Source organism: Mesocricetus auratus, unplaced genomic scaffold (assembly GCF_017639785.1).
Source record: "Mesocricetus auratus isolate SY011 unplaced genomic scaffold, BCM_Maur_2.0 Super-Scaffold_2245, whole genome shotgun sequence".
NCBI lineage: Eukaryota > Metazoa > Chordata > Mammalia > Rodentia > Cricetidae > Mesocricetus > Mesocricetus auratus.
The window spans coordinates 26,896,323-26,913,834 of NW_024429180.1; positions in this window are offsets into that span (position 1 = coordinate 26,896,323).

Below are 17,512 nucleotides of genomic sequence, written 5' to 3' on the forward strand. Positions count from 1 at the left end.
GTACATTCCCAGGGTAAAAAGGTAGAAGCAATTCTTCACAGCACTAATCAGGCTCCTTTTTCCATTTATATTTATTAAATCAGTTATATCAATTGGTTCAGAATTGTAAAAAATTAAAGACCCCACTTTTCATATTTAAGTTTCAATAAGGCTGCAGAGTAAAGGTGAGTCCTATTCTAAATCAACTGGCTAGGAAAATTTAAATACTAGAGATCAATTGTATTAATATTCAGCTATTCTTGGCCTTTCACCCTTAGTGAGCTTTGATGGACAAGTAATAACCAAGTTTACCTTTGTTTATTCTGAATCCTCTGCTTGTGTCTCTTCTTGCGTCTCTTTGTGTCCGTGATGCTTGGGCTATTCCATTTTCTTTTTTAAAAATTTCTCTGTTTTCTAAATAATGAAATGAAGACAGGGATGACTGGCTAGATAGATTGGTGTGGTAGGGAGGATCTGGGAAGAGATAGAATAATGGATAACTGGTATCAGAATATATTGTGTGAGTTTTCATAAAAATTCAGTGGAAGGAAACTGCAGTAAAACTAACATATTTCCTTTACTTACATATTTTTGCTCACTTAACTAAGGCTAAGAAGACCAGATTGGAAACAGTTGGTTGTAGTTTCCTAACTCTGACTACTGAGTACTGAGCTTACTGACATACAGTACCAGATCACGATCAAAACTGGCAGATTTATGATATACATATATTAGAAAGAAACACATGTCTAGCATATTTGTAATTATATGAAAATATGAAGGGTTGAAAAAATATAGAGACAATGTTAACAAATTAAAGTAAAGCTTACAATTATAGTAAAAATAAGATGTCTTCCATATATCATTGGCATAGCTGGAAGGACTTTATAGATAAGTGAATCCAACATTGTCCATTCAGGGGAGGGGACCTGGTGGACATTCACTGAGCATCTTGTTTACTGTCACATAACCTGTCAACAGAGAGCCTTCAAACATCTCAGTTCTCCCGCAGAGAGAACAGATCACTTCTCGCAATGTCATAACAAATTTTATTTAGGCTGATAAAAATATTTTATTTCTTTTAAAAGGGTTAAAATTCTGCTGAGTTGTTTCAATTAGCACTGCTTTGTTTTCTTGTTTTTACATAAATCAGGAAAATAAAACCCTTTCACTAGTTGCCATCAACAATCTATCAGACCTTTCCTATAGCCAGGATATCCAGTGACTCACGGTGCATTTTCGTGATACAATGTACATGTTCATGGTTCTCATATTCTCAATATAATTCAGTGTCTTACATATTGAACATTTCTATTAAAATAGTGGAGAAGTAACAGAGGCAGGAATGTGTAACAAATGTACCTATATGAGAGAGCCAGCTACAGGAGATGGGTGATGAGGAGAATGGTGAGGTTTGAAAAGCACAGAAGCACATAGAACATTCTTAAGTGAATCGAATCTGAGGTCTTCTTTAAGGTTAGGAATGTGAACAGATGTTCTGGAAACATTCACGCATGCACGCACACGCACACACGCACGCACACACACACACATACACACACACACACAATGTGCTTTAACTTTTAGTAACTGGAGAGGCTTGAGAGCGTTGCCTTCCCAGAATACCTTCCACTTCTATTCGCCTATCTTTACCCTACTAACAACATTTTTCTACACCTCTATGTCTAACCAACCTCCTTGTTACTATCAGGCAGAACGTTCCAGAATATATTAACAAAAACATTAGTGTCAGGCAACTAAACAATTAACCATGCTGTAGATACCTCTGAAACCTAAAGCAGAGATTCACATGTAATCTTATATTTCTGTCAACATATTGGAAAACTGTCTTCTTGATTATGGTTTTCTTTGTCTTGTTACTGTGAAGTTTTATGAAAATATTTCCACACTGGAACATGAATTTGGAGTAACTCAGACATTTGTACCCCAGTCATAGTCACTCACATTTGGCTTCAGAATAAATTGTCCGTTAGCCCCTTTGAAGTGAGAATTCTGTTCTTAAAATGAGAATAACTAATTGAGATAAAACATTATCAAACATGAAAAAAAGAAAAACAACAACAACAACAAAAACCAAACTAAAAAACCCAGAGCATACTATTAGCTAAGAGAACTCTGAAGACAGCGAGCTAATGGCACATAAGGATGGTTAACCAAAAGTTGCAGACACTAACTCGAGTTTGCTAGCACGGTATTAATGCTTGCAGGCTAGTACAAAGAAAGAGAGGCAGTAATGGCAGGACTTGAATAAATGGGTACATTTATCTAATCCAATTTGACATAATAAATGCAGGAAGTAGTGTGAGGAAAATTACAGGAAGATAAAAGAGTAAGCATTTCAGTGATCAAGACTAAATGAAATTCTGGACTGTGACCACTATGTAAAGCACGTCATCATTTCCTAGAAAGAATTGCAGACAGGACAGCTATCCAGTCGGTTTTTGGTTTTTATAATGATTGTTTTACATAAATTGTGCTTTTTTAATAATGTAATACTATCTGAATAACTGTAGTCGTCCTCATGTTTCTTCCTCTCATATTTCTTGTACTTATATATGTTATCTTCGTTTTCATTTGTGTTTCTTATGGAAAACAACGATCGACAAATGGCTGTGTTTTGTGTTTAAGGAAGTTATCTATAAAGTGCGTATTACAACCAAAGGAACTCAACACCTTCCTACCAAAGACAGATTGCCTTCAGTTGAACAGTTATGAAAAATAGCAAAAAACACGAAGCCATCAACTGAAGAACTGATCTCACTCTTTCTGCCGAATATTGTTCTGTTTCTTAACCCTGTTCTGGAGAACTGTGTAAATTAATTAACACAATAAAACTTTATTTACAATACTGCTGTTCTTAATCTCTCTATGAGGAAATTAAATCATTGGAAACTGATTTAAATCAGCAATATTATTTAAAAAACAGCTTGAATTCAAAAGTATATTTTACCTTATGGTTTGATAAAGAAATTATAGACAAAGAGTTTGATTTTTTTCACTCCTCAGTTAAATCAATTACAATACTTTGTAGCTCCTAAATTGTTTTCTGAGAATAGAGTCTAGAGAGTTATTTGACATTGAAAGCTCCTTTCTTGAAATGATTGTTTAAGCCTGCTTTTCCCTTATATGCTTACACAAGTGATGCATTATATGGAATCAGACTAAAAATAAATATCAAATGAAAAACAGAGAAATATCCTTATACATATAAAATGTGTATATACATATGGTAAGGTAACTACACATATGCTTTTAAATATATAGATTAACATTCAAAAATATATGCAAATGGATCAGATAGTTATCACAAAGACTTAATAAGAGATCTCTGGATGTCACATCAATTCAGTTTGGCTTCTCATAGGTCATTTAAATATTTTTTATAATCACTTGGCTTCCCACACCAAATAAGAACAAAACTGTAGGATTTAGGCAGAGATGTAACCATTATAATAGTATATGGATAAACTAGAATAAATAGGGAAGAAAAGTATGAGACTACACTTACATTCAAGAGAATAACTTGTAACCATACACTTATCAGCACAGTAAAAACAACCTGTGCAATAGGAGCAGAGAACAAGACACAGACATAAAGGGAAATTACAAAAAAAATAGGCCCATGAGATGATTATGAGCAACCAAAGCACAAATTGGAAAATTTGGAAAATGTTGTTTACTTGTTAATATTTTCCATGGAAAACTGTCAATAATTTACACATGTGGATTTAAAATGTATGAAAACTTAGGGAGTTTTAGCAATGAGAATATTTTGATGATTTAACGATAGGAGGAAATTGTTAGTAAATACTTGATACTAATGTTCAGGAATACAATTTTGTCACTCTAAAATGTCCTTGAGCACATGTATGAATGAAGTGATTGCTCCCCCTCTTCCTTCCTTTCTTCCTTCCTCCCTTCCTTCCTTCCTTCCTTCCTTGCTTCCTTCCTTCCTTTCTTCCTTCCTTCCTTCCTTCCTTCCTTCCTTCCTTCCTTCCTTCCTTCCTTCCTGCTGTCTCCCTCCTCTTTGAGACATGTAATAAATGTCTATGTTACCCAGTTTGTCTCTTTAAAATGTATCTTGAACAGCTATGATAATATATTCATTTTCTAAATCTTGACTTTCCTAAGTGACCCTTGGTATTAGTTGAATATTGAAAGTCACTCCATTCCTGAATTCAGCCAGTAAAGAGATGGAGTATGGCAAATTTGCAATGTTTGGAGAAAAAAATACAAGAATAAATGATCCTTTTACATAGAAGGATAAAAATATCTCCTCTACATCTAATTTGGACACATACCTTAAGGAGATTTTTTTTTCCAGAATGTGAGATAGATACCAGCAGATTCCCACAGGTCTTATTGTTATGGCATTTTTTTAAATTTTAGGATATATCAGTCTACAAAAAGAATAATCGGTGCAGTCAACAATACTCATTATCCTTTGTGATGTTTGTAGCCAAAGAGTGTAGTTCTAGGGGATGCTTCTGTCACAAGTTTCTCAGGAGAAACAGGAGCAGCACTCCAAGGGAAGCCACAGTCATTGCTATGCAGAGATAAATGCTTAGAGATTCCATGAGCAATGCTATCAGTCCCAACTAATAGCCACAAAATACTGATTCTGAAGGCCAGAATTTTTTTTAAAATAAAGAGAAGTTGTTTTTCAGACATCTCTTCAATGCCAAAAATAAGACATAAATACCTCTGAAAAGAGCACGGTGCTTATTTTCCAAACAGTTCAAAAGAAAAAGAAATCACACCTTTTCTAAAGAAACTCAAGGTTTTCTTTCTTAAAAATATAGAAGCAAAGTTAAGTGAGTCCAAGACATTGAAGTTTGACTTCATTATTTTCCACACAATCTATGAAAATACTGTTTATCAAAAATTACATATTGAATGAGGAGAATGAGTTCATATTTACATGCTTGAATTCAAATAAAATATCAGATACAAATATGTTTAAAATTTATTAGAAAATTTAATTTTTAAGTACTAATATATTTTTCTTTGTATGTATTCTTAATTACAAATAAAGGAATGAACAGCACCAGAATAGTTCCCTCAATGAAAATCGTATTGTACAAATTATTTGTGCCAATAATTATTTATAAGTGTCTTTGATTCAGCAAAATCATGAAGAATTAATCAAATATGGCTTGCAGCTTGCTTGCAATGGTGAGATAAACTATTTATAAAAGTTGCTATGTATGGTGTTGATTGCTGATGTTTATAAAAAGCTGTCATATACCTAGTACCTCAAGAAGCACTTGTTATATTGTTTGATCTTTTTAACAGTCCCACACCTTTCCTTTGATGTCATTTAAAGTAGCAAATCTATCAGGCTTCTAAGTCTACAGGATTCTGAGTTCAGCATTTTGATAGTTAATAAGTCAGCTACTCAGTATATGAGAAATTAATGATTGAGAGGGGAAAGTAGATCCTGGGGGGACAGGGTCATAGCTGGTGTCTCATAGAAAATAAAATAGACAAAAACTAAATGAAAAGTAACATTTTTGAGGTAAGATTAAGGTGACAAAAGTTGTTGTTGCATTCATACACACAACTTGATATGGGGTACACTGCTGTTCCCTCCTTTTATCCCTTGCCCTGAGTATCCTTTCAAGCACCAATTACAAGTGTTAGAATTGTTACTTGTCATATTTCAGGGATAGAACACCTGACAAGAAGTGACTTCAGATAGGAATTACTTGAGCTCATCATTTTTAGGTTACGCTACATGATGATATGCAGTATGCATGTGATATTCATAAAACTAGATAGTGTAACTTGGACTTCTTCCCCCCATCTTGAAAGATATGAAGTTGACAGGACAGGAAGTGAAGGCTCCTCTTATTATATACCTGAAGGCCCAAACAGAGACCCACTGAAATACATATGTCCACCTGCCCAAAATTCTAAAATTGCCCCCAACACCATCAGGTTGGCAAATCTGTGAACTTTCAAGTGATAGCTTATTTAATATGATGACATATGTTTTCATTTCACCACAAATTTCTATGTACAAACCACTTCCTCTCAGAGTTCTTCTCTGTCCTAAAACTTTATAGTAGCATCTGTATATTTTTCAACTGCTGTGACCTCATTATTTTACCCATGATGCAATTTTATTATTATAATTAGAAAACATACAAAAGTAGTAAATATATACTGTATGTTGTTCATATATCCAAGTTCCATGAAAATAAGGGTATTTCTATTGTGTTTAATTTAAAATTCACATACACAGCATATACTAGTTATAAGGGTTTCGCTAGTTTTTAAAATTAACAGTAGACAGACTTTGCACATGGCATAATATTTAATATTGAAAACACTAGCATACAGTGACAACATGAAAAGTATGACTAATATCACATAGAAATTTCTAAAAATTAGTGTCATAAAATAAGAGTTTAAAAGCCTAGCTCAATTGAGAATATTATTGTTTCTGTCTTTTTTTTAATCATGATCATGTAGACTACTTAATTATATTTCAGTCTTGTTATTCATCTTATCATTAGATTTTTGGCAGTTGTCCTAATTTATTAATTACAAACGTAGAGTTTATTAGCAACTTTAACTAATAAGTATCACCTTGAAACCTTTCATAATTAAAGAACAAATTCAATCATTATATGCTTGTGTGCATAGTTTTCTATCATCTATTTTAATTTTATATTATTCTTAAATATTCAAGTGGTATTATGCCATAGTAGCTGGTTTTCAGGTTATTAACCACAAGCACTTTATCTTTCTTAGTGGTAAGAAAATGTGGGCTTTTTTTTCTGGAGGGGTTAGAAAGCTCGCATCAAGTCATAGAAACATTTTACCTGTCACAGGCAAGGAGCACAACACAGACCAAAACTGATGGCCGTGTGCATCTGTGCACCCAGTACTTCATGGCCTGAAGCCACTAGGCTCTTTTCTGCATGACCAACTGACTAATTGCAGTACTTGGCCTTTTCTATTCTCTCCAATTAATGCAATGCACAATTGCACATAGCAACATAGTCACCCATACAGAACAGAATCTGGGCCAGAATTAGGCTCTAAATCCCAGAAGCACCTGTTACAAATATAAAGTGTCCAGATGGTCTAGTCTTTGCGGGGAAGTGTCAAGCACTGACTTATCTGTCTTTCTTACTTTTGGTTTAAGGTCAAAAACATGATCTGTTAGAAGCAGGGAGCCAAATACAAATCATGGGAAGAAATACCTTGGATTACTCTAGAAACTTCGCAATGTGTTTATTTAGTCTTCAGTGCCCAATGGAGTTCATTGTTATCATTTTCTAGGCATGCGAATGGGATTAGCCTCTGATTACATGGCAGGCTTCAGTATAATTAGATAGATTTATTTAAACACAGCTGTAAATCATAAAGATTGTGGACTATTTTGTGATTGCAAATTCATGGGTTTGTGTATTCAGACTTTAGTCTTCAATCAACTTTATTGTTTTGATTTGTTTGAGCTTTCAGAAAATGCGAAGTAATACCTTACTTTGGGTCAGCTTTTAATTGATTTCATTTATTTCAATCACCTACCAAAGGAAAAATGTTACCTTGAGATAAGTTTCAAGTAATCTGTACTATATAGAAAATCTCTATTCTTCTTTCAGCTCTAAGTGACATAATATATAAATGTATTTTTGTCACCTGCACTAACCTTTATCATAAGAATGCAAATCTTGATTAACCATCTACACAGTTGTCATCTTCGAAAAGAAGTTAATAAGTACTTTCTCTTCACATTATGAATCCTAAAAGACTATGATGACCTTCTCTTGAAATTAACACCTTGAGCAATTTCCCTGTAAGTAGTGAAGTAATTTTGTATGAATAAACACCTATTTCCTTCAAAGTAACTAAGTAACCCAAAAAATCTACCAGGGAACTCTTACTGCTGATAAATAACTTCAGCAAAGTGGCAGGATACAGATCAACTTAAGAAATCAGAAGCTCTACTATATACAAGACTATAAAAGGGCTGAGAAGAAAACCAGAGAAATAGCACCCTTTACAATTGCCACAAACAACATAAAATACCTTGGGGTAACACTAACCAAACAAGTGAAAGACCTGTATTGCAAGAACTTTGAGTCTTTAAAGAAAGAAATTAAAAAACACACCAGAAAATGGAAAGATCTCCCATGCTCTTGGATAGGTAGGATCAATGTAGTAAAAATGGTAATCCTGCCAAAAGCAATCTACAAACTCAATGCAATCCCTATCAAAATCCCAGCACATTTCTTCACTGACCTAGAAAGAACAATTGTTAACTTTATATGGAAAAACAAAAGACCCAGGATAGCCAAGACATCCCTGTTCAACAAAGCAATGTCTGGAGGCATCACCGTCCCTAACTTCAAGGTCTATTATAGATATTTGTCCTGAAAATATCTTGGTTGGTATTGCCACAAAAAAATAGACAGGTAGAACAATGGAATTGAATTGAACACTCTGAGATACATCCAGTAACCTATGAACACCTGATTTTTGACAAAGAAGCTAAAAGTATACAATGGACAAAAGAGAGCATCTTCAACAAATGATGCTGGCGTAACTGGATGCTGGCATGTAGAAGAATACGGATCGATCCATGTTTATCGCCATGGCTAAAATCAAAAACACCAATGACAGTTTATGCTGGAGAAGATATGGAGAAAGGGGAACATTCTTCCATTGATGGTGGTAGTGCAAACTTGTACAGCCACTTTGGAAATCAGTATGGAGGTTCCTCAGGAAGATGGAAATCACAAGACCCAGCAATTCCACTCTTAGGCATATACCAAAAGATGCCCATTCACACAACAAGGATGTCTGTGACTGGGTTACCTCACTCAGGATGGTTTCTTCTAGTACTATCCGTTTGCCTACAAATTTTAAGATTTGATTTTTTTCACTGAATAGTACTCAATTGTGTAAATGTACTTTATTCATCAGCCAATCATAGAGACATATTTACACAGTGAAATCGCCCATCAACGGGTGAATACTGTGTTGAGTGTAGCAGCTCTAGGTTGTTTGTTTATGCCCCAAATTAAGGGGCCATCTATGGAAGCCCATGTTTGTGCCTGAGTTGAGGAATGTGGATGGTAGGTAAAGATATTAAGGAAAAGACAGAGACATGGGTTAGAGTCAGAAGGGCGATCCAATGAATGCTGAACACCCCAAGTTTATGCTTCAACATTCTTATATACCTCACCTGAAAAGGGGAAGTCTTATGAAGACACAAAGAACATACAGACATTCTTCCTTAATTTTCCAAACATTTAGTAACTACGCCTTATCCTAAATCTCTCATTATCTGGCATTGAGGGTTAAGGGTAACCACACCTTAGACCAAGTCTCTTGTTATTTAGTTGAGACATTCACACCTAAAACCAAGCATTCTATAGTAGATAAGTCTTAGACCTTTAAGTCTTATGATTTTTTAACCTTGGAAGAGTAAAGATAGTTTTGAACTCTCTGAACTTAAGTCAAGATGATGGGAAACCATTTTTTTATGGCCTCAACATTTGGCAATTAGTTGATTGCTTCAAAATAGATATCAGAAAGGAATTTGAGTGTCTATAACCAAACTAATATTTGTGGTAGACATTCCAATGATTCTTAGTTGGGGTTATCACTGTGGATCCCTCAACATTGATTTACATTATCTGCAGCTTAAGGATTTTTTTTCTGAAATGGATCGCTCTTTTAGTTCTTTGTAATCTATCATAAAAGCGGTGGATGTTTTATTTTTTTTCTTTCAGTTATCTCTACAATCCATAATGGAGTTACATATTGAAAGATCTGTTTCTGGCCTTTAAATTTTAAACGTTTGAGATTCTGTACCTTGAGGATAAGTCTTATTTACTGCTATTGAACATAGCTACTCTTTGCTCTCCTAAAGCTAAGTTTTCTGTATCAGATTTGACTTTATTTTTAATTCACCAAATTTATGAAACAGCTGCTGTTATTTTAATGGAGTTACATAGATATTTAGACTAATAAACAAGTTTATTTCGAGTGGTTTTGCCAGTCACAACCTTTGTATCTTTTTCTGAAAAATGAAAAGCAATTGTCTGTTGTTACTATCTTTTTCTGTGTGTACTTCTTGTCAGCTGTGAGATAAGTAGCTACCTCTTCAGCACAATTCTGCCAACCTGATTATTTTGTTTTGGTACAGGTCCAAAGACAGGTGATATGAACTTAAACATCCAAAACCATGAACCAAATCAAGTATTCATTTTCTTAATTATCTTTATCAACTCTTTTGTACCAGTAATGGAATATAAAGTGATATCATTATTCCTTCTGTTATTTTTCCCTTCATTTTCAGATGTTTGCATTTAATTTCATGGGAAATCAATTTTACATGATTCAAGTGTTTGTGATCTGCATCAAACTATTATTCATACACTTAATTATGAATTATGTGTACTTTTTTAAGGAAAACATTTATTGAGATGAAGAACAAGTATATTAATTGATGAACATGCAATTATAGCTTTCAAACATCATGAAGTAAAAAAATGTTAAAGGCTATCCTTTAAAATTATTTCATTTTACTTAAAATATTTATTCAATTTAAAGATTCAGTTATTTTTATATATGAGAATTTTTGATAGCTACCTGCAATCACTAGTGTGACAAATAGGCCCGATATGTTCCCCTGGTGCTAGAGTGGCTTGATGCGGGCAGTGGGAACTGAACTTGGGTCTTCTGCAAGAGCAAGTACTTGCTCTTACATACTGAGCTATCATTCTAACCCCCCAGATTCATTCTAAAGTTAAATGATTAAATTTAGGCATTTCAGACTTAATAAAATGTGTTTTCTAGTATAAATTTTGATCCTACATGCTTCTAGTGAACATGAATGATAACAGGCACCACCTGTTCTCATTTGGGACACGTGGGAAATTAGGAAAATTTTGAAGGCTCCCATGATGAAGAAACTAAATGGACATTGAGGGACTCCACAAAGTCAAGCTTAAAAATCATGTTTTAGCTAAATCGAATTCTAGATGCACTTCACTGTTAAATTAACATGAAAAATGTGTCAAGAAATACAAGTTTTACTAGCAAACTTAAGTATACAGATAATGTATATCTGAATAAGTAAAGAACAAATAATTACAAAAACAAAAAAACATAAAATAACAGAAAGCAATGATTAAAAGAGAAACTATATAAGGATAGAATTAATTTAAAGCCTTAAAGAGAAATTCCATTGGTTATATTTTAATGGATAATAAAATGACATACACATAGATTTATATTTTCCATTTAACCTTAGTTCTTAACTTTTCAATATTTTCTTAGTAACACACTTAAGGAGAAATGGATGAAATGTTCCATACTTCCAATATCAGCACATTAAAAGTTGATAACAGCCAATTCCAAGGTCATATAGATTATTATACCCATATCACAAAAGGCACTCATCTTCTTACTTGGATATGTGTTAACTATTGTGTATAGATGTTTTAATACTATGTATTAATTTATTTGATGGTTATATATGTTATTTAGTTTTCAGACCCATTAAATTTTTATGGTCTATGATCACAATGATTGATGGCATGTGAAGACAATCTATAAGCTATCTTATTGTTGGAATATTACTGTGATTCCTTTACTGAATTCGAGGCCGGTTGGGTCTACACAGAGAGCTCCAGGTTAGCTGTGGCTACATAGTGAGACCCTCTCTCAATAACATAAAACAAGAATCAAGCCGCCCTGGCTCCAACATGTTAGCTGTTTTTTTTTCTTTATTTTCTTTTGGTTTTTTGAGACAGGGTTTCTCTGTATAGTTTTGGAGGCTGTCCTCCTTCCACATAGGAGATATCCAGAATCTGTCATTTCACTCTGGGCAGGGTCCAGCCCCTCCCATAAGAGTCCAGGTTGAGATAGCTTTCCTCTTTGTGTTATGGACACAGGAAGTCCATTTGTATGTCAGGGATAAATACTGATTTACTGCACGGGACCCCATACGTTTCCCAGGCCTCCTCACTGACTCTCACACTCAGGGGTTCTGGATCAGTCCCAAACTGGCCTCCCAGCTGTCAGTCTGGGCAGCTTGTCTCTGCTGGTTTCGCCAGCCCAGTTTTTGCCCATTTGCTTGTTGCTTTCTATCACTGTCACTGGGTTCCATCATGGGTTCAGTTGAGTGTTTAAGTTTGGGTGTTTGCCTTTACTTTCATCAGTCACTGGATGAAGGCTTTAGGATGGTGTATAAGGTAGACATCAAGTTCATTATCAAGAATGGCTATTTAAGGTAGCCTGTCCACTATTGCTTAGCTTGCCAGTTGATGTCATCCTTGTAGATCCCTAGAGGTGTCACTGGTGCCAGATCTCTCTTCAAACCTATAATGACCCCCTCTACTATAGTATTTCTCATTCTGTTCTTCCTCTATTCTACCCCCACTCAACCTTCCTGTTCCTCCATAATGTACTCTCTCCCTCTCTCCTATTATTATCTCCCTCCCTTCCCTTCCCTTTCAGAAGATCTTACCTCATTCCTCTCCTCTGGGGTACCATGCATGTCTGTCTTAGGTACTTTCCTGTTTCCCAGACTCTCTGTCACTACAATTTCAGATTGGAACTCCTCTGATCCATGTCTATAATCCGTATATGAGAGATTACATACCATTATTTTCTTTTTGTGACTGGGTTACCTCACTCAGGATGGTTTCTTCTACTGCCATCCATTTGCCTGTGAATTTCAAGATTCCATTGTTTTTTCTGCTGAATAGTACTCCACTGTGTAACTGTACCACATTTTCTCTATCCACTCTTCAGTTGAGGGGCATCTAGGTTGCTTCCATGTTTTGGCTATTACAAATATGCTGCTATGAACTTAGTGGATCAGATGTTCTTGTTGTATGCATTTGCATCATTTGGATATATGCCTAAGAGTGGGTCTTGTGGTAGATTGATTTCCATTTTCCTGAGGAATCTCCATACTGATTTCCAAAGTGGGTGTACGAGTTGGTACTCCCACCAGCAGTGGAGGAGTGTTTCCCTTCTCTCCATATCCTCTCCAGCATAAATTGTTTTTGATTTTAGTCATTCTGACAGGAGTAAGATAGTATCTCAGAGTTGTTTTGATTTGCAATTCCCTGATGGTTAAGGATGTTGAGCACTTTCTCAAGTGTCTCTCATCCAATTTAGACTCCAGTATTAAGATTTCTCTATTTAGTTCTGTAGCCTACTTTCTAATTGCATCCTTTGGTGTTTTGGAGACTTGCTTCTTGAGTTCTTTGTAAATTTTAGAGATCAGCCCTCTATCAGATACGGTGTTAGTCAATATCTTTTCCCATTCTGTGGACTGCCTTTCTTTTTTCTTTTTTTCATTACTTTAACTTTAAATAGCTTGTTTCACATGGCTTTTAACAGTGTATTTTGCCTTATAGAAGTTTCTTAGTTTAAGGAGGTCCTGTTTTTTTAATTGTCAATGTCATCTTCAGGTGTTACGTTCAGGAAGCTCTTTCCTGTACGAATTTGTTGAAGAGTTTCTCCCACTTTCTCTTCTAAGAGTTTCAGTGTGGTTGGATATATGTTGAGGTCTTGGATCCATTTGGATTTAAGTTTTGTACAAGACAATAGACATGGATCTATCTGCAGTCTTCTGCATGCCAATATCCAGTTATGCCAGCACCATTTATTGAAGAATCTGTCTTTTTTCCATTGTATAATTTTAGCTTCTTTGTCAAAAATGAAGTATTCATAGTTGTGTCAGTCGAAAATCAGGGTTTTCAGTTTGATTTCATTGGTCTACCTGTCTATTTTGTGCCAGTACCAAGCTGTTTTCAGGACTATAGCTCTGTAATAGAGCTTGAAGTCAGGAATGGTGATACTTCCTGAAGTTCCTCTATTGTACAGGGTTGTTTTGGCTACCTGGGTCTTTTGTTTTTCCATATAAAGTTGATTATTGTTCTTTCAAGGTTTGTGAAGAATTGTGCCAGTATTTTGATAGGGATTGCACTGAATTTGTAGATTGGTTTTGGCAAGATTGCCATTTTTACTATGCTGATCCTACCAATCAAAGAGCATGGAAAATCGATTTTTCTGGTATCCTCTTTGATTTCTTTCTTTAGAGACTCGAAGTTCTTGATATACAGGTCTTTCATTTCTTTTTTTAAGGTTATCCCCCGATATTTGATTATGTAAATGGCTATTGTAAAGGGTGATGTTTCTGATTTCTTTCTCAGCCATTTTGTCATCTGTATATAATGGGACTAATGATTTTTTGAGTTAACCTTGTATCCTGTTTATGAGGACAAAATTGGGCATCAGATATGCTGATATTGGAGTTATGTGTATTTTTGAGTCACAATGTGAGTATTGGGAATCAAGCTTGGGGTCTGTGAAAGAGCAACCATTATTTTAAACTGCTAAAACATCTCTCTAGCCCCCAGGAAGATATTCTTAAACAACTTTTCCTTTTTCTTTTCTAGTTGAATAGACCTGATAGTACAGCTTAAAAAAAATGAGACCATCAAACACTAAGCCCAGCCATGTTAAATGCACTTGGTATGCTATTGAAGGTGTTTATATACTTATTCACAATTATATGTGTGTATATTCAGTAACAAAAATTTACAGAGGCATGTGCTTCACAGCACTGGGGATATGGGGTGGTATTCACAGTGTGCAAAATTTCGATTAAGGAGAGAGATGAAAAATGTTAATAATTATATTTTGATTAAGAAATTGTGTGAAGGAAATATATGTCTTTACTTTAAGATAATATAATATAGAAACACAAAAAACAACATGCAACATGTAACAATTACAATCAATTACACTAAAATGTATACTTCATTGAGTTACTCAGAATCTTACATAGCTGAAGTTTGAAATATTTTAGAAAACTACTTGATAAGGAAAATAGAATGAATATACATAAAAATACCAGGTAAGACATTGTTGAAAATTTGACAATCTCATTCCCAGTAATATACAAATTAATAACTTTATAAAATCAGTCTTTTATGATTGACATTTATATTTGTGTGTTGTAGGACGTACTTATTATCATACTAAAGATTTAGAGCAACTAATGACATTCAATATTACTATGGAAACATAGCTAAAATGCAGTAGAAAATAACTGTTTCTATATGTACACATATATAGTTCAATGTCTAATATATTAGTCTATCTCCCTATCCATCTGTCACATCAGTGTATCAACTTATCTATTTGCTAAAGTTGCTAATTTATGATGAGAGACAAAGAAATGACAATTGGCATTTAATTATGTATTTCAGAAAATTCAAAAAGATACAGTAATGCAGATTGGTAATGAATATACAATCTAAATGTATTGTGCTACATAATAGCAGACCATATGTAGGATTTTCAAGTATGATTTGCAGATGAAATTGGCAACAAAAGCTTGATATAGTTAAAGTGATCTCTTTTATGTTTTTCTCTGAAATGAAATTCATTCCCTCACTTCAAAGATGTGATTTTCTTTCCTAATTTTCTTCTTCCTATTGAATTTTGAATTCCTTTCAGTCTGCATAGTCAGATAGTTATAATGGTATATGATATTTCATCGTACAGTATGAAACCAAGAATTGCTGCACATCAATGCACTCGAAACAGGTGGCTGCTATTGTTAGGCTCATAATTCTCAATTAAGATTATTTATAGATTTTTTGCAAGGAAAATCATATTTCTTCACTATAGCATCTAAATACAGCATTTCATGTTGGTTAAAAGCTCAAAAATATTTCTGTCTGTAATTGTATGGTTCAAATACTTACATTTACATAAGAATTTGCTTAATTCCAATTTGAAATAGCTATTTAACATGGATGGCACATTCTGTGGTATATATTCCAAGTCATTTAAGGTATCTACTTTTATTCAGCTTTCTATTTTTTTCTTTAGTACAAAAAATAAAAATTAGTGTCAGGAGCAACTGTCATATGTTTGCTGACTATGATGATGTAACTCTATTCTACTTACATATGTCTTAAAGCTAGCACATGCTACAAAACCAATGCATTTGAATGAGGAACATGTATGTGTGATCATATTCAGATTTAAAGTACCATTAGGGTGCTAAGAAATTTTATAAGTTAATAGCATGAGCCCCACAATATTAGAATACTACAGAAAAGAATAATATAAAGAAAACAATTGTAATATTATAGGATTTAAATATTTATATAAAACAATGTGTTTGTGTTATTGTGGAGAAAGGTAATGAAGAGAAAAATTTTCAGTTTAGTTTCATGGAGTTCTACTTGTTGGTTTTCCACACTTTTGTATGGTTTACCACGGTTGTCTTCAGAAGGCCATTTTGTGACCTATATCAAGAAGCATACCCTTGATTTCATATCTAAGAAGTTCCAGCATAATACATATAATATTTAAAACCCTGATCCATTTCCAATTGATTTATGTACAGGATGGGAGAGAGAGAGATCCATATTCACCTTTTGACATGCAGATTTCTAGATCCAGTACCAATTGGTAAAAAATGGGTTTTTTCCATTGTGGACTTACGGTTTGTTTGCCAAAAAGAATGTGGCTATAGATTTATTGACTTATATCTGGGCCCTCAATTATATTTTCTTAATTAAGAGTTTCTACACCATAATTATTAGTCTCATTGAATCAGACTTGAATGAAGTATGTCTAAACATGAAATGAAAATGAATGTGATTTCTAGAGGAGGAGGAAGTTGTAGGTGGTTATCGTAGACTTGAAAGCAATTATTACAGTGAGTGATCATGGGTCCTATAATTCATCATTTGAACAGGAATACAAATTCTTATTTTCCTTAGAGAAAAAGATAAACAAGTTTGGAGGGATGGCATTTTCCAGAACTCAAAACTAATGTCAGCTTAACCACAAGAAGTCTGAAAAACATGTAAAATATTTTATATATACACAAAATCTACATATATTAATGTCAGTTGAGAGGGTTGACATGGAGATTTAATTTTTATTGCAGGTATCTTATGGCATTTATTTATTCAAATAAATTTCTTGTGTCTGTTATGTTAAAGATAATTCTCTATGCTATGTTGTCCAGTGAGAAAATCAGGAGAAAAGATAAATATAAAGTTTTTTCTTTATAATGTAGGTAACACTTGGCTAAACTAAGCATTGGATATCATCTCTGGGGTGGTTAAAGAACTGTCATGGACTTTATAATGTTCCTATTATAATTTTGTTCCCTGAGATCTCATTCCTAGCCTCAGTACTCAAGAACACATTTGCATGTCCATACTAGCACAGTGGCATGCTGTGTCCAGTGCACTAGTAGTTAGTCTGCAAAGGTAGCATTTCTCTTACATTTTCCACACAGTATCATTTCTTTTCCAACCTTTCTTATATCATGTCACAATTGTTCTGGACAACATTAAGCAAGGTGGAAAGATTTACTTGTGTAAGGTGATTAAATGAGGTTAAAAGGCCAGAAATATGCACACAGTTCTGATAAAACATCCAGCGTGGGAAAGTCCAGAAGTACTAAGTGAGGTAATGAATAATGTAAAGAAGAGAT